The 25,385-nt window shown below is 71.2% G+C and overlaps 12 non-coding genes across 12 annotated transcripts; all 12 read right to left on the reverse strand.

The window, feature by feature from the left end:
- Positions 1-1,738: 1,738 nt before the first annotated feature.
- On the reverse strand, positions 1,739-1,857 carry LOC133240861 (5S ribosomal RNA). The gene has a single exon (XR_009734453.1). It is a non-coding gene; the product is annotated as a 5S ribosomal RNA (ribosomal RNA).
- A 2,006-nt stretch (positions 1,858-3,863) lies between these two features.
- LOC133240862 (5S ribosomal RNA) lies at positions 3,864-3,982 on the reverse strand. The gene has a single exon (XR_009734454.1). It is a non-coding gene; the product is annotated as a 5S ribosomal RNA (ribosomal RNA).
- A 2,005-nt stretch (positions 3,983-5,987) lies between these two features.
- LOC133240699 (5S ribosomal RNA) lies at positions 5,988-6,106 on the reverse strand. Its single transcript, XR_009734301.1, has one exon. It is a non-coding gene; the product is annotated as a 5S ribosomal RNA (ribosomal RNA).
- Positions 6,107-8,109: 2,003 nt separating this feature from the next.
- LOC133240700 (5S ribosomal RNA) lies at positions 8,110-8,228 on the reverse strand. The gene has a single exon (XR_009734302.1). It is a non-coding gene; the product is annotated as a 5S ribosomal RNA (ribosomal RNA).
- Positions 8,229-10,234: 2,006 nt separating this feature from the next.
- On the reverse strand, positions 10,235-10,353 carry LOC133240701 (5S ribosomal RNA). Its single transcript, XR_009734303.1, has one exon. It is a non-coding gene; the product is annotated as a 5S ribosomal RNA (ribosomal RNA).
- Positions 10,354-12,358: 2,005 nt separating this feature from the next.
- LOC133240702 (5S ribosomal RNA) lies at positions 12,359-12,477 on the reverse strand. Its single transcript, XR_009734304.1, has one exon. It is a non-coding gene; the product is annotated as a 5S ribosomal RNA (ribosomal RNA).
- Positions 12,478-14,481: 2,004 nt separating this feature from the next.
- Positions 14,482-14,600, reverse strand: LOC133240703 (5S ribosomal RNA). The gene has a single exon (XR_009734305.1). It is a non-coding gene; the product is annotated as a 5S ribosomal RNA (ribosomal RNA).
- A 2,010-nt stretch (positions 14,601-16,610) lies between these two features.
- Positions 16,611-16,729, reverse strand: LOC133240705 (5S ribosomal RNA). Its single transcript, XR_009734307.1, has one exon. It is a non-coding gene; the product is annotated as a 5S ribosomal RNA (ribosomal RNA).
- Positions 16,730-18,728: 1,999 nt separating this feature from the next.
- Positions 18,729-18,847, reverse strand: LOC133240706 (5S ribosomal RNA). Its single transcript, XR_009734308.1, has one exon. It is a non-coding gene; the product is annotated as a 5S ribosomal RNA (ribosomal RNA).
- A 2,005-nt stretch (positions 18,848-20,852) lies between these two features.
- Positions 20,853-20,971, reverse strand: LOC133240707 (5S ribosomal RNA). The gene has a single exon (XR_009734309.1). It is a non-coding gene; the product is annotated as a 5S ribosomal RNA (ribosomal RNA).
- A 2,000-nt stretch (positions 20,972-22,971) lies between these two features.
- Positions 22,972-23,090, reverse strand: LOC133240708 (5S ribosomal RNA). Its single transcript, XR_009734310.1, has one exon. It is a non-coding gene; the product is annotated as a 5S ribosomal RNA (ribosomal RNA).
- A 2,008-nt stretch (positions 23,091-25,098) lies between these two features.
- Positions 25,099-25,217, reverse strand: LOC133240709 (5S ribosomal RNA). The gene has a single exon (XR_009734311.1). It is a non-coding gene; the product is annotated as a 5S ribosomal RNA (ribosomal RNA).
- Between the last annotated feature and the right edge of the window lie 168 nt (positions 25,218-25,385).

The raw sequence follows: 25,385 nt of genomic DNA on the forward strand, positions 1-25,385 counted from the left end.
GAGCAGCCGGCCCGGCATGCCTGCGGCGGATCGGGCGTGGGGTGGGGGGGGGGGGGGTGAGGGGCGCGGAGGGGTGAGGCGGGGCGGAGGTCTTGGCGCTCTCCCACCCTGGGACCCTCCAGGCCCGGCCCCGCTCGGAGGCCGCCGCCCCCTCCGCCACCTCTCCCCTCCCCGCCCCCCCTCCCCCCCCCTCGCCCCCCACCCCACCAAGGCCTTCGCTGCTCAGGGCCACGTGGCCCCGGAGCTCTCTGGCTTCGGGGCCCGCTGGGGCCCGCGGTCCTCTGAGCCTCCCGCGGGCCTGTGCGCAGCCCAGCCGTGGCCCTGAGCGCCCATCCTGCCCGGCACCTGCCCGGTGCCCAAAGCCACCTGGAGCCACCAGCGCGGTGAACCAAGAGCTCGTCCGCCCCGCCCCTTCGCCCTCCCGAGGCCCCCTTGCCCCCACGCCGCCCTCCAAGCACAGGACCTTCCGGAGGGAGCAGACGAGCGACATGCAGGCACACGGACAGACACACAGACACTCGCAGGCACCCACGCCACGGGAGACAGCCGGCCGGCGCAAGCGCGGCAGCCAGGGCCACAGCCATAGCACCCGTGGGAGGCCGGGGGTCAGGAGAGACAGAGACAGAAAGAGATGAAGGTTCAGAGACACACTCCCAAGACGGCGCGAGGCAGATGCAGACAGACAGACAGACAGACAGACACGAGCGCGCAGGCACACACGGGGAGGGAGAGACAGAGAGAGGGAGACACCGAGCGACTGACAGAGAGACGGAGAACGGGAGACGGACAGGGGACAGGGGATGGCATCCGCTCCGAGATAGACACACTGGCACAGACCGTGACACACCTCAGAGAGAGGCCGTGCGGCAGAAGCAGCTTCCCTAAGGGAGGGGCGTCAGCCTTGGGCCGGCGGGCCCCGGCTGGACGCAGTGCCCTGGGGCTGGCAATCACCCGTGGGGACCCCCGGACTTCCTCGCATCCGAGGTCTCAAAGGTCCCCTTCGGCTTGGCCACCTACGGCGAGACCCAGCCCCCGCCCCCAGGCCAGAGGGTGAGTGCGGGAGAGTGTGTGTGTGAGTGTGTCGGTGGGCGACGGTGGGGTCTGGTCGACTGGGGGCCGGGGGAACCCAGAATGGAGGGGACAGGGTGTGGCGGCCGGGGGTTTGGAAGTCTGTGTGGTCCTCTTGCTGTCTGTCTCTCTCTCTCCCTCTTTCTCCGTCTCCCTTACCCGTGGTCTCCGGCTCTCGACCTTTCTCGGCGGCGGTGGGGGGGGTGTGTGTGTGCGTGACTGTTTTGTGTGTGTGTGTGTGAGTGTTGTGCGCGCGCGCCTGCGGGAGACCCAGCGGTTGCCTGCGAGGATGCGTCGAGGGGTGGGGCTGGGGACGGGCCGGGGGCTGCGGCTGCGGCGGGGGCTGGGGCCGGGGCCCCGCCCAGAAGTGCCTGAGGCCTGCCAAGGGAGCCCCAGACAGAGAGCACCCCCTCCACCCGCGCCCTCGCCGGTCCTCTGGTTTCCTGGAAGCCGAATGCGGAGGGGCTCGCGGGCCGCCCGGAGGCAACCCAGGTCTGCAGCGGGAGTCGGGGCCCCGGCCACCCACCCCGGAGGGCTGAAGGCAGGCGACCGCTCTGAGCGCGGTGGGGTGCGAGGGGCCAGCGGCAGGTGGGGCTTGCGGGGGTGGGGGGCGGGCGCTAAAGGAGAGGGGAGGCAAAAGCAAAAAAAAGCAAAAAAAAAAGAAAAGAAAAGCCTACAGCACCCGGTATTCCCAGGCGGTCTCCCATCCAAGTACTAACCAGGCCCGACCCTGCTTAGCTTCCGAGATCAGACGAGATCGGGCGCGTTCAGGGTGGTATGGCCGTAGACGGGGCGGCTGCCGCCGGGCGCCCTAAGAGCCCTGCGCTGCGCCTGCCTTTCGCTCCGACCTGCCGCTCGGCCCAGCCGGCCGCAGCTCTCCACGGAGCGCGCGCTGCACTTGAGCTGCACGACCCGCGACCGGAGTCCCGGCGGCCGTGTGGCCGGCCGACGCCGCTCCGCCCCCGCACACCGCCACCCCCGGCCAGCACCCGCCTGGCCCGGCCCGGGGGACCACGGGGCTTCCGGGACCCGGGACCCTGGACCCGGAGCAGCCGGCCCGGCATGCCTGCGGCGGATCGGGCGTGGGGTGGGGTGGGGTGGGGTGAGGGGCGCGGAGGGGTGAGGCGGGGCGGAGGTCTTGGCGCTCTCCCACCCTGGGACCCTCCAGGCCCGGCCCCGCTCGGAGGCCGCCGCCCCCTCCGCCACCTCTCCCCCCCGCCCCGCCCCCCCCCCCCCCCCCCCCCCCCACCCCACCAAGGCCTTCGCTGCTCAGGGCCACGTGGCCCCGGAGCTCTCTGGCTTCGGGGCCCGCTGGGGCCCGCGGTCCTCTGAGCCTCCCGCGGGCCTGTGCGCAGCCCAGCCGTGGCCCTGAGCGCCCATCCTGCCCGGCACCTGCCCGGTGCCCAAAGCCACCTGGAGCCACCAGCGCGGTGAACCAAGAGCTCGTCCGCCCCGCCCCTTCGCCCTCCCGAGGCCCCCCTTGCCCCCACGCCGCCCTCCAAGCACAGGACCTTCCGGAGGGAGCAGACGAGCGACATGCAGGCACACGGACAGACACACAGACACTCGCAGGCACCCACGCCACGGGAGACAGCCGGCCGGCGCAAGCGCGGCAGCCAGGGCCACAGCCATAGCACCCGTGGGAGGCCGGGGGTCAGGAGAGACAGAGACAGAAAGAGATGAAGGTTCAGAGACACACTCCCAAGACGGCGCGAGGCAGATGCAGACAGACAGACAGACAGACAGACAGACACGAGCGCGCAGGCACACACGGGGAGGGAGAGACAGAGAGAGGGAGACACCGAGCGACTGACAGAGAGACGGAGAACGGGAGACGGACAGGGGACAGGGGATGGCATCCGCTCCGAGATAGACACACTGGCACAGACCGTGACACACCTCAGAGAGAGGCCGTGCGGCAGAAGCAGCTTCCCTAAGGGAGGGGGCGTCAGCCTTGGGCCGGCGGGCCCCGGCTGGACGCAGTGCCCTGGGGCTGGCAATCACCCGTGGGGACCCCCGGACTTCCTCGCATCCGAGGTCTCAAAGGTCCCCTTCGGCTTGGCCACCTACGGCGAGACCCAGCCCCCGCCCCCAGGCCAGAGGGTGAGTGCGGGAGAGTGTGTGTGTGAGTGTGTCGGTGGGCGACGGTGGGGTCTGGTCGACTGGGGGCCGGGGGGAACCCAGAATGGAGGGGACAGGGTGTGGCGGCCGGGGGTTTGGAAGTCTGTGTGGTCCTCTTGCTGTCTGTCTCTCTCTCTCCCTCTTTCTCCGTCTCCCTTACCCGTGGTCTCCGGCTCTCGACCTTTCTCGGCGGCGGTGGGGGGTGTGTGTGTGTGCGTGACTGTTTTGTGTGTGTGTGTGTGAGTGTTGTGCGCGCGCGCCTGCGGGAGACCCAGCGGTTGCCTGCGAGGATGCGTCGAGGGGTGGGGCTGGGGACGGGCCGGGGGCTGCGGCTGCGGCGGGGGCTGGGGCCGGGGCCCCGCCCAGAAGTGCCTGAGGCCTGCCAAGGGAGCCCCAGACAGAGAGCACCCCCTCCACCCGCGCCCTCGCCGGTCCTCTGGTTTCCTGGAAGCCGAATGCGGAGGGGCTCGCGGGCCGCCCGGAGGCAACCCAGGTCTGCAGCGGGAGTCGGGGCCCCGGCCACCCACCCCGGGAGGGGCTGGAAGGCAGGCGACCGCTCTGAGCGCGGTGGGGTGCGAGGGGCCAGCGGCAGGTGGGGCTTGCGGGGGTGGGGGGCGGGCGCTAAAGGAGAGGGGAGGCAAAAGCAAAAAAAAGCAAAAAAAAAAGAAAAGAAAAGCCTACAGCACCCGGTATTCCCAGGCGGTCTCCCATCCAAGTACTAACCAGGCCCGACCCTGCTTAGCTTCCGAGATCAGACGAGATCGGGCGCGTTCAGGGTGGTATGGCCGTAGACGGGGCGGCTGCCGCCGGGCGCCCTAAGAGCCCTGCGCTGCGCCTGCCTTTCGCTCCGACCTGCCGCTCGGCCCAGCCGGCCGCAGCTCTCCACGGAGCGCGCGCTGCACTTGAGCTGCACGACCCGCGACCGGAGTCCCGGCGGCCGTGTGGCCGGCCGACGCCGCTCCGCCCCCCGCACACCGCCACCCCCGGCCAGCACCCGCCTGGCCCGGCCCGGGGACCACGGGGCTTCCGGGACCCGGGACCCTGGACCCGGAGCAGCCGGCCCGGCATGCCTGCGGCGGATCGGGCGTGGGGTGGGGTGGGGTGGGGTGAGGGGCGCGGAGGGGTGAGGCGGGGCGGAGGTCTTGGCGCTCTCCCACCCTGGGACCCTCCAGGCCCGGCCCCGCTCGGAGGCCGCCGCCCCCTCCGCCACCTCTCCCCCTCCCCGCCCCGCCTCCCCCCCCCCCCCCCCCCCACCCCACCAAGGCCTTCGCTGCTCAGGGCCACGTGGCCCCGGAGCTCTCTGGCTTCGGGGCCCGCTGGGGCCCGCGGTCCTCTGAGCCTCCCGCGGGCCTGTGCGCAGCCCAGCCGTGGCCCTGAGCGCCCATCCTGCCCGGCACCTGCCCGGTGCCCAAAGCCACCTGGAGCCACCAGCGCGGTGAACCAAGAGCTCGTCCGCCCCGCCCCTTCGCCCTCCCGAGGCCCCCCTTGCCCCCACGCCGCCCTCCAAGCACAGGACCTTCCGGAGGGAGCAGACGAGCGACATGCAGGCACACGGACAGACACACAGACACTCGCAGGCACCCACGCCACGGGAGACAGCCGGCCGGCGCAAGCGCGGCAGCCAGGGCCACAGCCATAGCACCCGTGGGAGGCCGGGGGTCAGGAGAGACAGAGACAGAAAGAGATGAAGGTTCAGAGACACACTCCCAAGACGGCGCGAGGCAGATGCAGACAGACAGACAGACAGACAGACAGACACGAGCGCGCAGGCACACACGGGGAGGGAGAGACAGAGAGAGGGAGACACCGAGCGACTGACAGAGAGACGGAGAACGGGAGACGGACAGGGGACAGGGGATGGCATCCGCTCCGAGATAGACACACTGGCACAGACCGTGACACACCTCAGAGAGAGGCCGTGCGGCAGAAGCAGCTTCCCTAAGGGAGGGGGCGTCAGCCTTGGGCCGGCGGGCCCCGGCTGGACGCAGTGCCCTGGGGCTGGCAATCACCCGTGGGGACCCCCGGACTTCCTCGCATCCGAGGTCTCAAAGGTCCCCTTCGGCTTGGCCACCTACGGCGAGACCCAGCCCCCGCCCCCAGGCCAGAGGGTGAGTGCGGGAGAGTGTGTGTGTGAGTGTGTCGGTGGGCGACGGTGGGGTCTGGTCGACTGGGGGCCGGGGGGAACCCAGAATGGAGGGGACAGGGTGTGGCGGCCGGGGGTTTGGAAGTCTGTGTGGTCCTCTTGCTGTCTGTCTCTCTCTCTCCCTCTTTCTCCGTCTCCCTTACCCGTGGTCTCCGGCTCTCGACCTTTCTCGGCGGCGGTGGGGGGTGTGTGTGTGTGCGTGACTGTTTTGTGTGTGTGTGTGTGAGTGTTGTGCGCGCGCGCCTGCGGGAGACCCAGCGGTTGCCTGCGAGGATGCGTCGAGGGGTGGGGCTGGGGACGGGCCGGGGGCTGCGGCTGCGGCGGGGGCTGGGGCCGGGGCCCCGCCCAGAAGTGCCTGAGGCCTGCCAAGGGAGCCCCAGACAGAGAGCACCCCCTCCACCCGCGCCCTCGCCGGTCCTCTGGTTTCCTGGAAGCCGAATGCGGAGGGGCTCGCGGGCCGCCCGGAGGCAACCCAGGTCTGCAGCGGGAGTCGGGGCCCCGGCCACCCACCCCGGGAGGGGCTGGAAGGCAGGCGACCGCTCTGAGCGCGGTGGGGTGCGAGGGGCCAGCGGCAGGTGGGGCTTGCGGGGGTGGGGGGCGGGCGCTAAAGGAGAGGGGAGGCAAAAGCAAAAAAGCAAAAAAAAAAGAAAAGAAAAGCCTACAGCACCCGGTATTCCCAGGCGGTCTCCCATCCAAGTACTAACCAGGCCCGACCCTGCTTAGCTTCCGAGATCAGACGAGATCGGGCGCGTTCAGGGTGGTATGGCCGTAGACGGGGCGGCTGCCGCCGGGCGCCCTAAGAGCCCTGCGCTGCGCCTGCCTTTCGCTCCGACCTGCCGCTCGGCCCAGCCGGCCGCAGCTCTCCACGGAGCGCGCGCTGCACTTGAGCTGCACGACCCGCGACCGGAGTCCCGGCGGCCGTGTGGCCGGCCGACGCCGCTCCGCCCCCCGCACACCGCCACCCCCGGCCAGCACCCGCCTGGCCCGGCCCGGGGACCACGGGGCTTCCGGGACCCGGGACCCTGGACCCGGAGCAGCCGGCCCGGCATGCCTGCGGCGGATCGGGCGTGGGGTGGGGTGGGGTGGGGTGAGGGGCGCGGAGGGGTGAGGCGGGGCGGAGGTCTTGGCGCTCTCCCACCCTGGGACCCTCCAGGCCCGGCCCCGCTCGGAGGCCGCCGCCCCCTCCGCCACCTCTCCCCCTCCCCGCCCCGCCTCCCCTCCCCCCCCCCCCCCACCCCACCAAGGCCTTCGCTGCTCAGGGCCACGTGGCCCCGGAGCTCTCTGGCTTCGGGGCCCGCTGGGGCCCGCGGTCCTCTGAGCCTCCCGCGGGCCTGTGCGCAGCCCAGCCGTGGCCCTGAGCGCCCATCCTGCCCGGCACCTGCCCGGTGCCCAAAGCCACCTGGAGCCACCAGCGCGGTGAACCAAGAGCTCGTCCGCCCCGCCCCTTCGCCCTCCCGAGGCCCCCCTTGCCCCCACGCCGCCCTCCAAGCACAGGACCTTCCGGAGGGAGCAGACGAGCGACATGCAGGCACACGGACAGACACACAGACACTCGCAGGCACCCACGCCACGGGAGACAGCCGGCCGGCGCAAGCGCGGCAGCCAGGGCCACAGCCATAGCACCCGTGGGAGGCCGGGGGTCAGGAGAGACAGAGACAGAAAGAGATGAAGGTTCAGAGACACACTCCCAAGACGGCGCGAGGCAGATGCAGACAGACAGACAGACAGACAGACAGACACGAGCGCGCAGGCACACACGGGGAGGGAGAGACAGAGAGAGGGAGACACCGAGCGACTGACAGAGAGACGGAGAACGGGAGACGGACAGGGGACAGGGGATGGCATCCGCTCCGAGATAGACACACTGGCACAGACCGTGACACACCTCAGAGAGAGGCCGTGCGGCAGAAGCAGCTTCCCTAAGGGAGGGGGCGTCAGCCTTGGGCCGGCGGGCCCCGGCTGGACGCAGTGCCCTGGGGCTGGCAATCACCCGTGGGGACCCCCGGACTTCCTCGCATCCGAGGTCTCAAAGGTCCCCTTCGGCTTGGCCACCTACGGCGAGACCCAGCCCCCGCCCCCAGGCCAGAGGGTGAGTGCGGGAGAGTGTGTGTGTGAGTGTGTCGGTGGGCGACGGTGGGGTCTGGTCGACTGGGGGCCGGGGGAACCCAGAATGGAGGGGACAGGGTGTGGCGGCCGGGGGTTTGGAAGTCTGTGTGGTCCTCTTGCTGTCTGTCTCTCTCTCTCCCTCTTTCTCCGTCTCCCTTACCCGTGGTCTCCGGCTCTCGACCTTTCTCGGCGGCGGTGGGGGGGTGTGTGTGTGCGTGACTGTTTTGTGTGTGTGTGTGTGAGTGTTGTGCGCGCGCGCCTGCGGGAGACCCAGCGGTTGCCTGCGAGGATGCGTCGAGGGGTGGGGCTGGGGACGGGCCGGGGGCTGCGGCTGCGGGGGGGGCTGGGGCCGGGGCCCCGCCCAGAAGTGCCTGAGGCCTGCCAAGGGAGCCCCAGACAGAGAGCACCCCCTCCACCCGCGCCCTCGCCGGTCCTCTGGTTTCCTGGAAGCCGAATGCGGAGGGGCTCGCGGGCCGCCCGGAGGCAACCCAGGTCTGCAGCGGGAGTCGGGGCCCCGGCCACCCACCCCGGGAGGGGCTGGAAGGCAGGCGACCGCTCTGAGCGCGGTGGGGTGCGAGGGGCCAGCGGCAGGTGGGGCTTGCGGGGGTGGGGGGCGGGCGCTAAAGGAGAGGGGAGGCAAAAGCAAAAAAAAGCAAAAAAAAGAAAAGAAAAGCCTACAGCACCCGGTATTCCCAGGCGGTCTCCCATCCAAGTACTAACCAGGCCCGACCCTGCTTAGCTTCCGAGATCAGACGAGATCGGGCGCGTTCAGGGTGGTATGGCCGTAGACGGGCGGCTGCCGCCGGGCGCCCTAAGAGCCCTGCGCTGCGCCTGCCTTTCGCTCCGACCTGCCGCTCGGCCCAGCCGGCCGCAGCTCTCCACGGAGCGCGCGCTGCACTTGAGCTGCACGACCCGCGACCGGAGTCCCGGCGGCCGTGTGGCCGGCCGACGCCGCTCCGCCCCCCGCACACCGCCACCCCCGGCCAGCACCCGCCTGGCCCGGCCCGGGGACCACGGGGCTTCCGGGACCCGGGACCCTGGACCCGGAGCAGCCGGCCCGGCATGCCTGCGGCGGATCGGGCGTGGGGTGGGGTGGGGTGGGGTGAGGGGCGCGGAGGGGTGAGGCGGGGCGGAGGTCTTGGCGCTCTCCCACCCTGGGACCCTCCAGGCCCGGCCCCGCTCGGAGGCCGCCGCCCCCTCCGCCACCTCTCCCCCTCCCCGCCCCGCCCCTCCCCTCGCCCCCCCCCACCCCACCAAGGCCTTCGCTGCTCAGGGCCACGTGGCCCCGGAGCTCTCTGGCTTCGGGGCCCGCTGGGGCCCGCGGTCCTCTGAGCCTCCCGCGGGCCTGTGCGCAGCCCAGCCGTGGCCCTGAGCGCCCATCCTGCCCGGCACCTGCCCGGTGCCCAAAGCCACCTGGAGCCACCAGCGCGGTGAACCAAGAGCTCGTCCGCCCCGCCCCTTCGCCCTCCCGAGGCCCCCCTTGCCCCCACGCCGCCCTCCAAGCACAGGACCTTCCGGAGGGAGCAGACGAGCGACATGCAGGCACACGGACAGACACACAGACACTCGCAGGCACCCACGCCACGGGAGACAGCCGGCCGGCGCAAGCGCGGCAGCCAGGGCCACAGCCATAGCACCCGTGGGAGGCCGGGGGTCAGGAGAGACAGAGACAGAAAGAGATGAAGGTTCAGAGACACACTCCCAAGACGGCGCGAGGCAGATGCAGACAGACAGACAGACAGACAGACAGACACGAGCGCGCAGGCACACACGGGGAGGGAGAGACAGAGAGAGGGAGACACCGAGCGACTGACAGAGAGACGGAGAACGGGAGACGGACAGGGGACAGGGGATGGCATCCGCTCCGAGATAGACACACTGGCACAGACCGTGACACACCTCAGAGAGAGGCCGTGCGGCAGAAGCAGCTTCCCTAAGGGAGGGGGCGTCAGCCTTGGGCCGGCGGGCCCCGGCTGGACGCAGTGCCCTGGGGCTGGCAATCACCCGTGGGGACCCCCGGACTTCCTCGCATCCGAGGTCTCAAAGGTCCCCTTCGGCTTGGCCACCTACGGCGAGACCCAGCCCCCGCCCCCAGGCCAGAGGGTGAGTGCGGGAGAGTGTGTGTGTGAGTGTGTCGGTGGGCGACGGTGGGGTCTGGTCGACTGGGGGCCGGGGGGAACCCAGAATGGAGGGGACAGGGTGTGGCGGCCGGGGGTTTGGAAGTCTGTGTGGTCCTCTTGCTGTCTGTCTCTCTCTCTCCCTCTTTCTCCGTCTCCCTTACCCGTGGTCTCCGGCTCTCGACCTTTCTCGGCGGCGGTGGGGGGGTGTGTGTGTGTGCGTGACTGTTTTGTGTGTGTGTGTGTGAGTGTTGTGCGCGCGCGCCTGCGGGAGACCCAGCGGTTGCCTGCGAGGATGCGTCGAGGGGTGGGGCTGGGGACGGGCCGGGGGCTGCGGCTGCGGCGGGGGCTGGGGCCGGGGCCCCGCCCAGAAGTGCCTGAGGCCTGCCAAGGGAGCCCCAGACAGAGAGCACCCCCTCCACCCGCGCCCTCGCCGGTCCTCTGGTTTCCTGGAAGCCGAATGCGGAGGGGCTCGCGGGCCGCCCGGAGGCAACCCAGGTCTGCAGCGGGAGTCGGGGCCCCGGCCACCCACCCCGGGAGGGGCTGGAAGGCAGGCGACCGCTCTGAGCGCGGTGGGGTGCGAGGGGCCAGCGGCAGGTGGGGCTTGCGGGGGTGGGGGGCGGGCGCTAAAGGAGAGGGGAGGCAAAAGCAAAAAAAAGCAAAAAAAAAAGAAAAGAAAAGCCTACAGCACCCGGTATTCCCAGGCGGTCTCCCATCCAAGTACTAACCAGGCCCGACCCTGCTTAGCTTCCGAGATCAGACGAGATCGGGCGCGTTCAGGGTGGTATGGCCGTAGACGGGGGCGGCCGCCGGGCGCCCTAAGAGCCCTGCGCTGCGCTGCCTTTCGCTCCGACCTGCCGCTCGGCCCAGCCGGCCGCAGCTCTCCACGGAGCGCGCGCTGCACTTGAGCTGCACGACCCGCGACCGGAGTCCCGGCGGCCGTGTGGCCGGCCGACGCCGCTCCGCCCCCCGCACACCGCCACCCCCGGCCAGCACCCGCCTGGCCCGGCCCGGGGGACCACGGGGCTTCCGGGACCCGGGACCCTGGACCCGGAGCAGCCGGCCCGGCATGCCTGCGGCGGATCGGGCGTGGGGTGGGGTGGGGTGGGGTGAGGGGCGCGGAGGGGTGAGGCGGGGCGGAGGTCTTGGCGCTCTCCCACCCTGGGACCCTCCAGGCCCGGCCCCGCTCGGAGGCCGCCGCCCCCTCCGCCACCTCTCCCCCTCCCCGCCCCGCCTCCCCTCCCCCTCGCCCCCCCACCCCACCAAGGCCTTCGCTGCTCAGGGCCACGTGGCCCCGGAGCTCTCTGGCTTCGGGGCCCGCTGGGGCCCGCGGTCCTCTGAGCCTCCCGCGGGCCTGTGCGCAGCCCAGCCGTGGCCCTGAGCGCCCATCCTGCCCGGCACCTGCCCGGTGCCCAAAGCCACCTGGAGCCACCAGCGCGGTGAACCAAGAGCTCGTCCGCCCCGCCCCTTCGCCCTCCCGAGGCCCCCCTTGCCCCCACGCCGCCCTCCAAGCACAGGACCTTCCGGAGGGAGCAGACGAGCGACATGCAGGCACACGGACAGACACACAGACACTCGCAGGCACCCACGCCACGGGAGACAGCCGGCCGGCGCAAGCGCGGCAGCCAGGGCCACAGCCATAGCACCCGTGGGAGGCCGGGGGTCAGGAGAGACAGAGACAGAAAGAGATGAAGGTTCAGAGACACACTCCCAAGACGGCGCGAGGCAGATGCAGACAGACAGACAGACAGACAGACAGACACGAGCGCGCAGGCACACACGGGGAGGGAGAGACAGAGAGAGGGAGACACCGAGCGACTGACAGAGAGACGGAGAACGGGAGACGGACAGGGGACAGGGGATGGCATCCGCTCCGAGATAGACACACTGGCACAGACCGTGACACACCTCAGAGAGAGGCCGTGCGGCAGAAGCAGCTTCCCTAAGGGAGGGGGCGTCAGCCTTGGGCCGGCGGGCCCCGGCTGGACGCAGTGCCCTGGGGCTGGCAATCACCCGTGGGGACCCCCGGACTTCCTCGCATCCGAGGTCTCAAAGGTCCCCTTCGGCTTGGCCACCTACGGCGAGACCCAGCCCCCGCCCCCAGGCCAGAGGGTGAGTGCGGGAGAGTGTGTGTGTGAGTGTGTCGGTGGGCGACGGTGGGGTCTGGTCGACTGGGGGCCGGGGGGAACCCAGAATGGAGGGGACAGGGTGTGGCGGCCGGGGGTTTGGAAGTCTGTGTGGTCCTCTTGCTGTCTGTCTCTCTCTCTCCCTCTTTCTCCGTCTCCCTTACCCGTGGTCTCCGGCTCTCGACCTTTCTCGGCGGCGGTGGGGGGTGTGTGTGTGTGCGTGACTGTTTTGTGTGTGTGTGTGTGAGTGTTGTGCGCGCGCGCCTGCGGGAGACCCAGCGGTTGCCTGCGAGGATGCGTCGAGGGGTGGGGCTGGGGACGGGCCGGGGGCTGCGGCTGCGGCGGGGGCTGGGGCCGGGGCCCCGCCCAGAAGTGCCTGAGGCCTGCCAAGGGAGCCCCAGACAGAGAGCACCCCCTCCACCCGCGCCCTCGCCGGTCCTCTGGTTTCCTGGAAGCCGAATGCGGAGGGGCTCGCGGGCCGCCCGGAGGCAACCCAGGTCTGCAGCGGGAGTCGGGGCCCCGGCCACCCACCCCGGGAGGGGCTGGAAGGCAGGCGACCGCTCTGAGCGCGGTGGGGTGCGAGGGGCCAGCGGCAGGTGGGGCTTGCGGGGGTGGGGGGCGGGCGCTAAAGGAGAGGGGAGGCAAAAGCAAAAAAAAGCAAAAAAAAAGAAAAGAAAAGCCTACAGCACCCGGTATTCCCAGGCGGTCTCCCATCCAAGTACTAACCAGGCCCGACCCTGCTTAGCTTCCGAGATCAGACGAGATCGGGCGCGTTCAGGGTGGTATGGCCGTAGACGGGGGCGGCTGCCGCCGGGCGCCCTAAGAGCCCTGCGCTGCGCCTGCCTTTCGCTCCGACCTGCCGCTCGGCCCAGCCGGCCGCAGCTCTCCACGGAGCGCGCGCTGCACTTGAGCTGCACGACCCGCGACCGGAGTCCCGGCGGCCGTGTGGCCGGCCGACGCCGCTCCGCCCGCACACCGCCACCCCCGGCCAGCACCCGCCTGGCCCGGCCCGGGGACCACGGGGCTTCCGGGACCCGGGACCCTGGACCCGGAGCAGCCGGCCCGGCATGCCTGCGGCGGATCGGGCGTGGGGTGGGGTGGGGTGGGGTGAGGGGCGCGGAGGGGTGAGGCGGGGCGGAGGTCTTGGCGCTCTCCCACCCTGGGACCCTCCAGGCCCGGCCCCGCTCGGAGGCCGCCGCCCCCTCCGCCACCTCTCCCCCCTCCCCGCCCCGCCTCCCCTCCCCCCCGCCCCCCCACCCCACCAAGGCCTTCGCTGCTCAGGGCCACGTGGCCCCGGAGCTCTCTGGCTTCGGGGCCCGCTGGGGCCCGCGGTCCTCTGAGCCTCCCGCGGGCCTGTGCGCAGCCCAGCCGTGGCCCTGAGCGCCCATCCTGCCCGGCACCTGCCCGGTGCCCAAAGCCACCTGGAGCCACCAGCGCGGTGAACCAAGAGCTCGTCCGCCCCGCCCCTTCGCCCTCCCGAGGCCCCCCTTGCCCCCACGCCGCCCTCCAAGCACAGGACCTTCCGGAGGGAGCAGACGAGCGACATGCAGGCACACGGACAGACACACAGACACTCGCAGGCACCCACGCCACGGGAGACAGCCGGCCGGCGCAAGCGCGGCAGCCAGGGCCACAGCCATAGCACCCGTGGGAGGCCGGGGGTCAGGAGAGACAGAGACAGAAAGAGATGAAGGTTCAGAGACACACTCCCAAGACGGCGCGAGGCAGATGCAGACAGACAGACAGACAGACAGACAGACACGAGCGCGCAGGCACACACGGGGAGGGAGAGACAGAGAGAGGGAGACACCGAGCGACTGACAGAGAGACGGAGAACGGGAGACGGACAGGGGACAGGGGATGGCATCCGCTCCGAGATAGACACACTGGCACAGACCGTGACACACCTCAGAGAGAGGCCGTGCGGCAGAAGCAGCTTCCCTAAGGGAGGGGGCGTCAGCCTTGGGCCGGCGGGCCCCGGCTGGACGCAGTGCCCTGGGGCTGGCAATCACCCGTGGGGACCCCCGGACTTCCTCGCATCCGAGGTCTCAAAGGTCCCCTTCGGCTTGGCCACCTACGGCGAGACCCAGCCCCCGCCCCCAGGCCAGAGGGTGAGTGCGGGAGAGTGTGTGTGTGAGTGTGTCGGTGGGCGACGGTGGGGTCTGGTCGACTGGGGGCCGGGGGGAACCCAGAATGGAGGGGACAGGGTGTGGCGGCCGGGGGTTTGGAAGTCTGTGTGGTCCTCTTGCTGTCTGTCTCTCTCTCTCCCTCTTTCTCCGTCTCCCTTACCCGTGGTCTCCGGCTCTCGACCTTTCTCGGCGGCGGTGGGGGGTGTGTGTGTGTGCGTGACTGTTTTGTGTGTGTGTGTGTGAGTGTTGTGCGCGCGCGCCTGCGGGAGACCCAGCGGTTGCCTGCGAGGATGCGTCGAGGGGTGGGGCTGGGGACGGGCCGGGGCTGCGGCTGCGGCGGGGGCTGGGGCCGGGGCCCCGCCCAGAAGTGCCTGAGGCCTGCCAAGGGAGCCCCAGACAGAGAGCACCCCCTCCACCCGCGCCCTCGCCGGTCCTCTGGTTTCCTGGAAGCCGAATGCGGAGGGGCTCGCGGGCCGCCCGGAGGCAACCCAGGTCTGCAGCGGGAGTCGGGGCCCCGGCCACCCACCCCGGGAGGGGCTGGAAGGCAGGCGACCGCTCTGAGCGCGGTGGGGTGCGAGGGGCCAGCGGCAGGTGGGGCTTGCGGGGGTGGGGGGCGGGCGCTAAAGGAGAGGGAGGCAAAAGCAAAAAAAGCAAAAAAAAAAGAAAAGAAAAGCCTACAGCACCCGGTATTCCCAGGCGGTCTCCCATCCAAGTACTAACCAGGCCCGACCCTGCTTAGCTTCCGAGATCAGACGAGATCGGGCGCGTTCAGGGTGGTATGGCCGTAGACGGGGCGGCTGCCGCCGGGCGCCCTAAGAGCCCTGCGCTGCGCCTGCCTTCGCTCCGACCTGCCGCTCGGCCCAGCCGGCCGCAGCTCTCCACGGAGCGCGCGCTGCACTTGAGCTGCACGACCCGCGACCGGAGTCCCGGCGGCCGTGTGGCCGGCCGACGCCGCTCCGCCCCCCGCACACCGCCACCCCCGGCCAGCACCCGCCTGGCCCGGCCCGGGGGACCACGGGGCTTCCGGGACCCGGGACCCTGGACCCGGAGCAGCCGGCCCGGCATGCCTGCGGCGGATCGGGCGTGGGGTGGGGTGGGGTGGGGTGAGGGGCGCGGAGGGGTGAGGCGGGGCGGAGGTCTTGGCGCTCTCCCACCCTGGGACCCTCCAGGCCCGGCCCCGCTCGGAGGCCGCCGCCCCCTCCGCCACCTCTCCCCCTCCCCGCCCCGCCTCCCTCCCCCCCCCTCGCCCCCCCCCCCCCCACCAAGGCCTTCGCTGCTCAGGGCCACGTGGCCCCGGAGCTCTCTGGCTTCGGGGCCCGCTGGGGCCCGCGGTCCTCTGAGCCTCCCGCGGGCCTGTGCGCAGCCCAGCCGTGGCCCTGAGCGCCCATCCTGCCCGGCACCTGCCCGGTGCCCAAAGCCACCTGGAGCCACCAGCGCGGTGAACCAAGAGCTCGTCCGCCCCGCCCCTTCGCCCTCCCGAGGCCCCCCTTGCCCCCACGCCGCCCTCCAAGCACAGGACCTTCCGGAGGGAGCAGACGAGCGACATGCAGGCACACGGACAGACACACAGACACTCGCAGGCACCCACGCCACGGGAGACAGCCGGCCGGCGCAAGCGCGGCAGCCAGGGCCACAGCCATAGCACCCGTGGGAGGCCGGGGGTCAGGAGAGACAGAGACAGAAAGAGATGAAGGTTCAGAGACACACTCCCAAGACGGCGCGAGGCAGATGCAGACAGACAGACAGACAGACAGACAGACACGAGCGCGCAGGCACACACGGGGAGGGAGAGACAGAGAGAGGGAGACACCGAGCGACTGACAGAGAGACGGAGAACGGGAGACGGACAGGGGACAGGGGATGGCATCCGCTCCGAGATAGACACACTGGCACAGACCGTGACACACCTCAGAGAGAGGCCGTGCGGCAGAAGCAGCTTCCCTAAGGGAGGGGGCGTCAGCCTTGGGCCGGCGGGCCCCGGCTGGACGCAGTGCCCTGGGGCTGGCAATCACCCGTGGGGACCCCCGGACTTCCTCGCATCCGAGGTCTCAAAGGTCCCCTTCGGCTTGGCCACCTACGGCGAGACCCAGCCCCCGCCCCAGGCCAGAGGGTGAGTGCGGGAGAGTGTGTGTGTGAGTGTGTCGGTGGGCGACGGTGGGGTCTGGTCGACTGGGGGCCGGGGGAACCCAGAATGGAGGGGACAGGGTGTGGCGGCCGGGGGTTTGGAAGTCTGTGTGGTCCTCTTGCTGTCTGTCTCTCTCTCTCCCTCTTTCTCCGTCTCCCTTACCCGTGGTCTCCGGCTCTCGACCTTTCTCGGCGGCGGTGGGGGGGTGTGTGTGTGTGCGTGACTGTTTTGTGTGTGTGTGTGTGAGTGTTGTGCGCGCGCGCCTGCGGGAGACCCAGCGGTTGCCTGCGAGGATGCGTCGAGGGGTGGGGCTGGGGACGGGCCGGGGGCTGCGGCTGCGGCGGGGGCTGGGGCCGGGGCCCCGCCCAGAAGTGCCTGAGGCCTGCCAAGGGAGCCCCAGACAGAGAGCACCCCCTCCACCCGCGCCCTCGCCGGTCCTCTGGTTTCCTGGAAGCCGAATGCGGAGGGGCTCGCGGGCCGCCCGGAGGCAACCCAGGTCTGCAGCGGGAGTCGGGGCCCCGGCCACCCACCCCGGGAGGGGCTGGAAGGCAGGCGACCGCTCTGAGCGCGGTGGGGTGCGAGGGGCCAGCGGCAGGTGGGGCTTGCGGGGGTGGGGGGCGGGCGCTAAAGGAGAGGGGAGGCAAAAGCAAAAAAAAGCAAAAAAAAGAAAAGAAAAGCCTACAGCACCCGGTATTCCCAGGCGGTCTCCCATCCAAGTACTAACCAGGCCCGACCCTGCTTAGCTTCCGAGATCAGACGAGATCGGGCGCGTTCAGGGTGGTATGGCCGTAGACGGGGCGGCTGCCGCCGGGCGCCCTAAGAGCCCTGCGCTGCGCCTGCCTTTCGCTCCGACCTGCCGCTCGGCCCAGCCGGCCGCAGCTCTCCACGGAGCGCGCGCTGCACTTGAGCTGCACGACCCGCGACCGGAGTCCCGGCGGCCGTGTGGCCGGCCGACGCCGCTCCGCCCCCCGCACACCGCCACCCCCGGCCAGCACCCGCCTGGCCCGGCCCGGGGGACCACGGGGCTTCCGGGACCCGGGACCCTGGACCCGGAGCAGCCGGCCCGGCATGCCTGCGGCGGATCGGGCGTGGGGTGGGGGTGGGGTGGGGTGAGGGGCGCGGAGGGGTGAGGCGGGGCGGAGGTCTTGGCGCTCTCCCACCCTGGGACCCTCCAGGCCCGGCCCCGCTCGGAGGCCGCCGCCCCCCTCCGCCACCTCTCCCCCTCCCCGCCCCGCCTCCCCTCCCCCTCGCCCCCCCACCCCACCAAGGCCTTCGCTGCTCAGGGCCACGTGGCCCCGGAGCTCTCTGGCTTCGGGGCCCGCTGGGGCCCGCGGTCCTCTGAGCCTCCCGCGGGCCTGTGCGCAGCCCAGCCGTGGCCCTGAGCGCCCATCCTGCCCGGCACCTGCCCGGTGCCCAAAGCCACCTGGAGCCACCAGCGCGGTGAACCAAGAGCTCGTCCGCCCCGCCCCTTCGCCCTCCCGAGGCCCCCTTGCCCCCACGCCGCCCTCCAAGCACAGGACCTTCCGGAGGGAGCAGACGAGCGACATGCAGGCACACGGACAGACACACAGACACTCGCAGGCACCCACGCCACGGGAGACAGCCGGCCGGCGCAAGCGCGGCAGCCAGGGCCACAGCCATAGCACCCGTGGGAGGCCGGGGGTCAGGAGAGACAGAGACAGAAAGAGATGAAGGTTCAGAGACACACTCCCAAGACGGCGCGAGGCAGATGCAGACAGACAGACAGACAGACAGACAGACACGAGCGCGCAGGCACACACGGGGAGGGAGAGACAGAGAGAGGGAGACACCGAGCGACTGACAGAGAGACGGAGAACGGGAGACGGACAGGGGACAGGGGATGGCATCCGCTCCGAGATAGACACACTGGCACAGACCGTGACACACCTCAGAGAGAGGCCGTGCGGCAGAAGCAGCTTCCCTAAGGGAGGGGGCGTCAGCCTTGGGCCGGCGGGCCCCGGCTGGACGCAGTGCCCTGGGGCTGGCAATCACCCGTGGGGACCCCCGGACTTCCTCGCATCCGAGGTCTCAAAGGTCCCCTTCGGCTTGGCCACCTACGGCGAGACCAGCCCCCGCCCCCAGGCCAGAGGGTGAGTGCGGGAGAGTGTGTGTGTGAGTGTGTCGGTGGGCGACGGTGGGGTCTGGTCGACTGGGGGCCGGGGGAACCCAGAATGGAGGGGACAGGGTGTGGCGGCCGGGGGTTTGGAAGTCTGTGTGGTCCTCTTGCTGTCTGTCTCTCTCTCTCCCTCTTTCTCCGTCTCCCTTACCCGTGGTCTCCGGCTCTCGACCTTTCTCGGCGGCGGTGGGGGGTGTGTGTGTGTGCGTGACTGTTTTGTGTGTGTGTGTGTGAGTGTTGTGCGCGCGCGCCTGCGGGAGACCCAGCGGTTGCCTGCGAGGATGCGTCGAGGGGTGGGGCTGGGGACGGGCCGGGGGCTGCGGCTGCGGCGGGGGCTGGGGCCGGGGCCCCGCCCAGAAGTGCCTGAGGCCTGCCAAGGGAGCCCCAGACAGAGAGCACCCCCTCCACCCGCGCCCTCGCCGGTCCTCTGGTTTCCTGGAAGCCGAATGCGGAGGGGCTCGCGGGCCGCCCGGAGGCAACCCAGGTCTGCAGCGGGAGTCGGGGCCCCGGCCACCCACCCCGGGAGGGGCTGGAAGGCAGGCGACCGCTCTGAGCGCGGTGGGGTGCGAGGGGCCAGCGGCAGGTGGGGCTTGCGGGGGTGGGGGGCGGGCGCTAAAGGAGAGGGGAGGCAAAAGCAAAAAAAAAAAGAAAAGAAAAGCCTACAGCACCCGGTATTCCCAGGCGGTCTCCCATCCAAGTACTAACCAGGCCCGACCCTGCTTAGCTTCCGAGATCAGACGAGATCGGGCGCGTTCAGGGTGGTATGGCCGTAGACGGGGCGGCTGCCGCCGGGCGCCCTAAGAGCCCTGCGCTGCGCCTGCCTTTCGCTCCGACCTGCCGCTCGGCCCAGCCGGCCGCAGCTCTCCACGGAGCGCGCGCTGCACTTGAGCTGCACGACCCGCGACCGGAGTCCCGGCGGCCGTGTGGCCGGCCGACGCCGCTCCGCCCCGCACACCGCCACCCCCGGCCAGCACCCGCCTGGCCCGGCCCGGGGGACCACGGGGCTTCCGGGACCCGGGACCCTGGACCCGGAGCAGCCGGCCCGGCATGCCTGCGGCGGATCGGGCGTGGGGTGGGGTGGGGTGGGGTGAGGGGCGCGGAGGGGTGAGGCGGGGCGGAGGTCTTGGCGCTCTCCCACCCTGGGACCCTCCAGGCCCGGCCCCGCTCGGAGGCCGCCGCCCCCTCCGCCACCCCCCCCGCCCCCCCCCGCCTCCCTCCCCCCCCCCCCCCCCCCACCCCACCAAGGCCTTCGCTGCTCAGGGCCACGTGGCCCCGGAGCTCTCTGGCTTCGGGGCCCGCTGGGGCCCGCGGTCCTCTGAGCCTCCCGCGGGCCTGTGCGCAGCCCAGCCGTGGCCCTGAGCGCCCATCCTGCCCGGCACCTGCCCGGTGCCCAAAGCCACCTGGAGCCACCAGCGCGGTGAACCAAGAGCTCGTCCGCCCCGCCCCTTCGCCTCCCGAGGCCCCCTTGCCCCCACGCCGCCCTCCAAGCACAGGACCTTCCGGAGGGAGCAGACGAGCGACATGCAGGCACACGGACAGACACACAGACACTCGCAGGCACCCACGCCACGGGAGACAGCCGGCCGGCGCAAGCGCGGCAGCCAGGGCCACAGCCATAGCACCCGTGGGAGGCCGGGGGTCAGGAGAGACAGAGACAGAAAGAGATGAAGGTTCAGAGACACACTCCCAAGACGGCGCGAGGCAGATGCAGACAGACAGACAGACAGACAGACAGACACGAGCGCGCAGGCACACACGGGGAGGGAGAGACAGAGAGAGGGAGACACCGAGCGACTGACAGAGAGACGGAGAACGGGAGACGGACAGGGGACAGGGGATGGCATCCGCTCCGAGATAGACACACTGGCACAGACCGTGACACACCTCAGAGAGAGGCCGTGCGGCAGAAGCAGCTTCCCTAAGGGAGGGGGCGTCAGCCTTGGGCCGGCGGGCCCCGGCTGGACGCAGTGCCCTGGGGCTGGCAATCACCCGTGGGGACCCCCGGACTTCCTCGCATCCGAGGTCTCAAAGGTCCCCTTCGGCTTGGCCACCTACGGCGAGACCCAGCCCCCGCCCCCAGGCCAGAGGGTGAGTGCGGGAGAGTGTGTGTGTGAGTGTGTCGGTGGGCGACGGTGGGGTCTGGTCGACTGGGGGCCGGGGGAACCCAGAATGGAGGGGACAGGGTGTGGCGGCCGGGGGTTTGGAAGTCTGTGTGGTCCTCTTGCTGTCTGTCTCTCTCTCTCCCTCTTTCTCCGTCTCCCTTACCCGTGGTCTCCGGCTCTCGACCTTTCTCGGCGGCGGTGGGGGGTGTGTGTGTGTGCGTGACTGTTTTGTGTGTGTGTGTGTGAGTGTTGTGCGCGCGCGCCTGCGGGAGACCCAGCGGTTGCCTGCGAGGATGCGTCGAGGGGTGGGGCTGGGGACGGGCCGGGGGCTGCGGCTGCGGCGGGGGCTGGGGCCGGGGCCCCGCCCAGAAGTGCCTGAGGCCTGCCAAGGGAGCCCCAGACAGAGAGCACCCCCTCCACCCGCGCCCTCGCCGGTCCTCTGGTTTCCTGGAAGCCGAATGCGGAGGGGCTCGCGGGCCGCCCGGAGGCAACCCAGGTCTGCAGCGGGAGTCGGGGCCCCGGCCACCCACCCCGGGAGGGGCTGGAAGGCAGGCGACCGCTCTGAGCGCGGTGGGGTGCGAGGGGCCAGCGGCAGGTGGGGCTTGCGGGGGTGGGGGGCGGGCGCTAAAGGAGAGGGGAGGCAAAAGCAAAAAAAAGCAAAAAAAAAAAGAAAAGAAAAGCCTACAGCACCCGGTATTCCCAGGCGGTCTCCCATCCAAGTACTAACCAGGCCCGACCCTGCTTAGCTTCCGAGATCAGACGAGATCGGGCGCGTTCAGGGTGGTATGGCCGTAGACGGGCGGCGGCCGCCGGGCGCCCTAAGAGCCCTGCGCTGCGCCTGCCTTTCGCTCCGACCTGCCGCTCGGCCCAGCCGGCCGCAGCTCTCCACGGAGCGCGCGCTGCACTTGAGCTGCACGACCCGCGACCGGAGTCCCGGCGGCCGTGTGGCCGGCCGACGCCGCTCCGCCCCCGCACACCGCCACCCCCGGCCAGCACCCGCCTGGCCCGGCCCGGGGACCACGGGGCTTCCGGGACCCGGGACCCTGGACCCGGAGCAGCCGGCCCGGCATGCCTGCGGCGGATCGGGCGTGGGGTGGGGTGGGGTGGGGTGAGGGGCGCGGAGGGGTGAGGCGGGGCGGAGGTCTTGGCGCTCTCCCACCCTGGGACCCTCCAGGCCCGGCCCCGCTCGGAGGCCGCCGCCCCCTCCGCCACCTCCCCCTCCCCGCCCCGCCTCCCCCCCCTCGCCCCCCCACCCCACCAAGGCCTTCGCTGCTCAGGGCCACGTGGCCCCGGAGCTCTCTGGCTTCGGGGCCCGCTGGGGCCCGCGGTCCTCTGAGCCTCCCGCGGGCCTGTGCGCAGCCCAGCCGTGGCCCTGAGCGCCCATCCTGCCCGGCACCTGCCCGGTGCCCAAAGCCACCTGGAGCCACCAGCGCGGTGAACCAAGAGCTCGTCCGCCCCGCCCCTTCGCCCTCCCGAGGCCCCCCTTGCCCCCACGCCGCCCTCCAAGCACAGGACCTTCCGGAGGGAGCAGACGAGCGACATGCAGGCACACGGACAGACACACAGACACTCGCAGGCACCCACGCCACGGGAGACAGCCGGCCGGCGCAAGCGCGGCAGCCAGGGCCACAGCCATAGCACCCGTGGGAGGCCGGGGGTCAGGAGAGACAGAGACAGAAAGAGATGAAGGTTCAGAGACACACTCCCAAGACGGCGCGAGGCAGATGCAGACAGACAGACAGACAGACAGACAGACACGAGCGCGCAGGCACACACGGGGAGGGAGAGACAGAGAGAGGGAGACACCGAGCGACTGACAGAGAGACGGAGAACGGGAGACGGACAGGGGACAGGGGATGGCATCCGCTCCGAGATAGACACACTGGCACAGACCGTGACACACCTCAGAGAGAGGCCGTGCGGCAGAAGCAGCTTCCCTAAGGGAGGGGCGTCAGCCTTGGGCCGGCGGGCCCCGGCTGGACGCAGTGCCCTGGGGCTGGCAATCACCCGTGGGGACCCCCGGACTTCCTCGCATCCGAGGTCTCAAAGGTCCCCTTCGGCTTGGCCACCTACGGCGAGACCCAGCCCCCGCCCCCAGGCCAGAGGGTGAGTGCGGGAGAGTGTGTGTGTGAGTGTGTCGGTGGGCGACGGTGGGGTCTGGTCGACTGGGGGCCGGGGGGAACCCAGAATGGAGGGGACAGGGTGTGGCGGCCGGGGGTTTGGAAGTCTGTGTGGTCCTCTTGCTGTCTGTCTCTCTCTCTCCCTCTTTCTCCGTCTCCCTTACCCGTGGTCTCCGGCTCTCGACCTTTCTCGGCGGCGGTGGGGGGGTGTGTGTGTGCGTGACTGTTTTGTGTGTGTGTGTGTGAGTGTTGTGCGCGCGCGCCTGCGGGAGACCCAGCGGTTGCCTGCGAGGATGCGTCGAGGGGTGGGGCTGGGGACGGGCCGGGGGCTGCGGCTGCGGCGGGGCTGGGGCCGGGGCCCCGCCCAGAAGTGCCTGAGGCCTGCCAAGGGAGCCCCAGACAGAGAGCACCCCCTCCACCCGCGCCCTCGCCGGTCCTCTGGTTTCCTGGAAGCCGAATGCGGAGGGGCTCGCGGGCCGCCCGGAGGCAACCCAGGTCTGCAGCGGGAGTCGGGGCCCCGGCCACCCACCCCGGGAGGGGCTGGAAGGCAGGCGACCGCTCTGAGCGCGGTGGGGTGCGAGGGGCCAGCGGCAGGTGGGGCTTGCGGGGGGGGGGGGCGGGCGCTAAAGGAGAGGGGAGGCAAAAGCAAAAAAAAGCAAAAAAAAAAAGAAAAGAAAAGCCTACAGCACCCGGTATTCCCAGGCGGTCTCCCATCCAAGTACTAACCAGGCCCGACCCTGCTTAGCTTCCGAGATCAGACGAGATCGGGCGCGTTCAGGGTGGTATGGCCGTAGACGGGGGCGGCCGCCGGGCGCCCTAAGAGCCCTGCGCTGCGCCTGCCTTTCGCTCCGACCTGCCGCTCGGCCCAGCCGGCCGCAGCTCTCCACGGAGCGCGCGCTGCACTTGAGCTGCACGACCCGCGACCGGAGTCCCGGCGGCCGTGTGGCCGGCCGACGCCGCTCCGCCCCCCGCACACCGCCACCCCCGGCCAGCACCCGCCTGGCCCGGCCCGGGGGACCACGGGGCTTCCGGGACCCGGGACCCTGGACCCGGAGCAGCCGGCCCGGCATGCCTGCGGCGGATCGGGCGTGGGGTGGGGTGGGGTGGGGTGAGGGGCGCGGAGGGGTGAGGCGGGGCGGAGGTCTTGGCGCTCTCCCACCCTGGGACCCTCCAGGCCCGGCCCCGCTCGGAGGCCGCCGCCCCCCTCCGCCACCTCTCCCCCTCCCCGCCCCGCCTCCCCTCCCCCCCGCCCCCCCCCCCACCCCACCAAGGCCTTCGCTGCTCAGGGCCACGTGGCCCCGGAGCTCTCTGGCTTCGGGGCCCGCTGGGGCCCGCGGTCCTCTGAGCCTCCCGCGGGCCTGTGCGCAGCCCAGCCGTGGCCCTGAGCGCCCATCCTGCCCGGCACCTGCCCGGTGCCCAAAGCCACCTGGAGCCACCAGCGCGGTGAACCAAGAGCTCGTCCGCCCCGCCCCTTCGCCCTCCCGAGGCCCCCTTGCCCCCACGCCGCCCTCCAAGCACAGGACCTTCCGGAGGGAGCAGACGAGCGACATGCAGGCACACGGACAGACACACAGACACTCGCAGGCACCCACGCCACGGGAGACAGCCGGCCGGCGCAAGCGCGGCAGCCAGGGCCACAGCCATAGCACCCGTGGGAGGCCGGGGGTCAGGAGAGACAGAGACAGAAAGAGATGAAGGTTCAGAGACACACTCCCAAGACGGCGCGAGGCAGATGCAGACAGACAGACAGACAGACAGACACGAGCGCGCAGGCACACACGGGGAGGGAGAGACAGAGAGAGGGAGACACCGAGCGACTGACAGAGAGACGGAGAACGGGAGACGGACAGGGGACAGGGGATGGCATCCGCTCCGAGATAGACACACTGGCACAGACCGTGACACACCTCAGAGAGAGGCCGTGCGGCAGAAGCAGCTTCCCTAAGGGAGGGGGCGTCAGCCTTGGGCCGGCGGGCCCCGGCTGGACGCAGTGCCCTGGGGCTGGCAATCACCCGTGGGGACCCCCGGACTTCCTCGCATCCGAGGTCTCAAAGGTCCCCTTCGGCTTGGCCACCTACGGCGAGACCCAGCCCCCGCCCCCAGGCCAGAGGGTGAGTGCGGGAGAGTGTGTGTGTGAGTGTGTCGGTGGGCGACGGTGGGGTCTGGTCGACTGGGGGCCGGGGGGAACCCAGAATGGAGGGGACAGGGTGTGGCGGCCGGGGGTTTGGAAGTCTGTGTGGTCCTCTTGCTGTCTGTCTCTCTCTCTCCCTCTTTCTCCGTCTCCCTTACCCGTGGTCTCCGGCTCTCGACCTTTCTCGGCGGCGGTGGGGGGGTGTGTGTGTGTGCGTGACTGTTTTGTGTGTGTGTGTGTGAGTGTTGTGCGCGCGCGCCTGCGGGAGACCCAGCGGTTGCCTGCGAGGATGCGTCGAGGGGTGGGGCTGGGGACGGGCCGGGGGCTGCGGCTGCGGCGGGGGCTGGGGCCGGGGCCCCGCCCAGAAGTGCCTGAGGCCTGCCAAGGGAGCCCCAGACAGAGAGCACCCCCTCCACCCGCGCCCTCGCCGGTCCTCTGGTTTCCTGGAAGCCGAATGCGGAGGGGCTCGCGGGCCGCCCGGAGGCAACCCAGGTCTGCAGCGGGAGTCGGGGCCCCGGCCACCCACCCCGGGAGGGGCTGGAAGGCAGGCGACCGCTCTGAGCGCGGTGGGGTGCGAGGGGCCAGCGGCAGGTGGGGCTTGCGGGGGTGGGGGGCGGGCGCTAAAGGAGAGGGGAGGCAAAAGCAAAAAAAAGCAAAAAAAAAAGAAAAGAAAAGCCTACAGCACCCGGTATTCCCAGGCGGTCTCCCATCCAAGTACTAACCAGGCCCGACCCTGCTTAGCTTCCGAGATCAGACGAGATCGGGCGCGTTCAGGGTGGTATGGCCGTAGACGGGGCGGCTGCCGCCGGGCGCCCTAAGAGCCCTGCGCTGCGCCTGCCTTTCGCTCCGACCTGCCGCTCGGCCCAGCCGGCCGCAGCTCTCCACGGAGCGCGCGCTGCACTTGAGCTGCACGACCCGCGACCGGAGTCCCGGCGGCCGTGTGGCCGGCCGACGCCGCTC

This window comes from Bos javanicus, chromosome 28 (genome assembly GCF_032452875.1).
Source record: "Bos javanicus breed banteng chromosome 28, ARS-OSU_banteng_1.0, whole genome shotgun sequence".
Taxonomy (NCBI): Eukaryota; Metazoa; Chordata; class Mammalia; order Artiodactyla; family Bovidae; genus Bos; species Bos javanicus.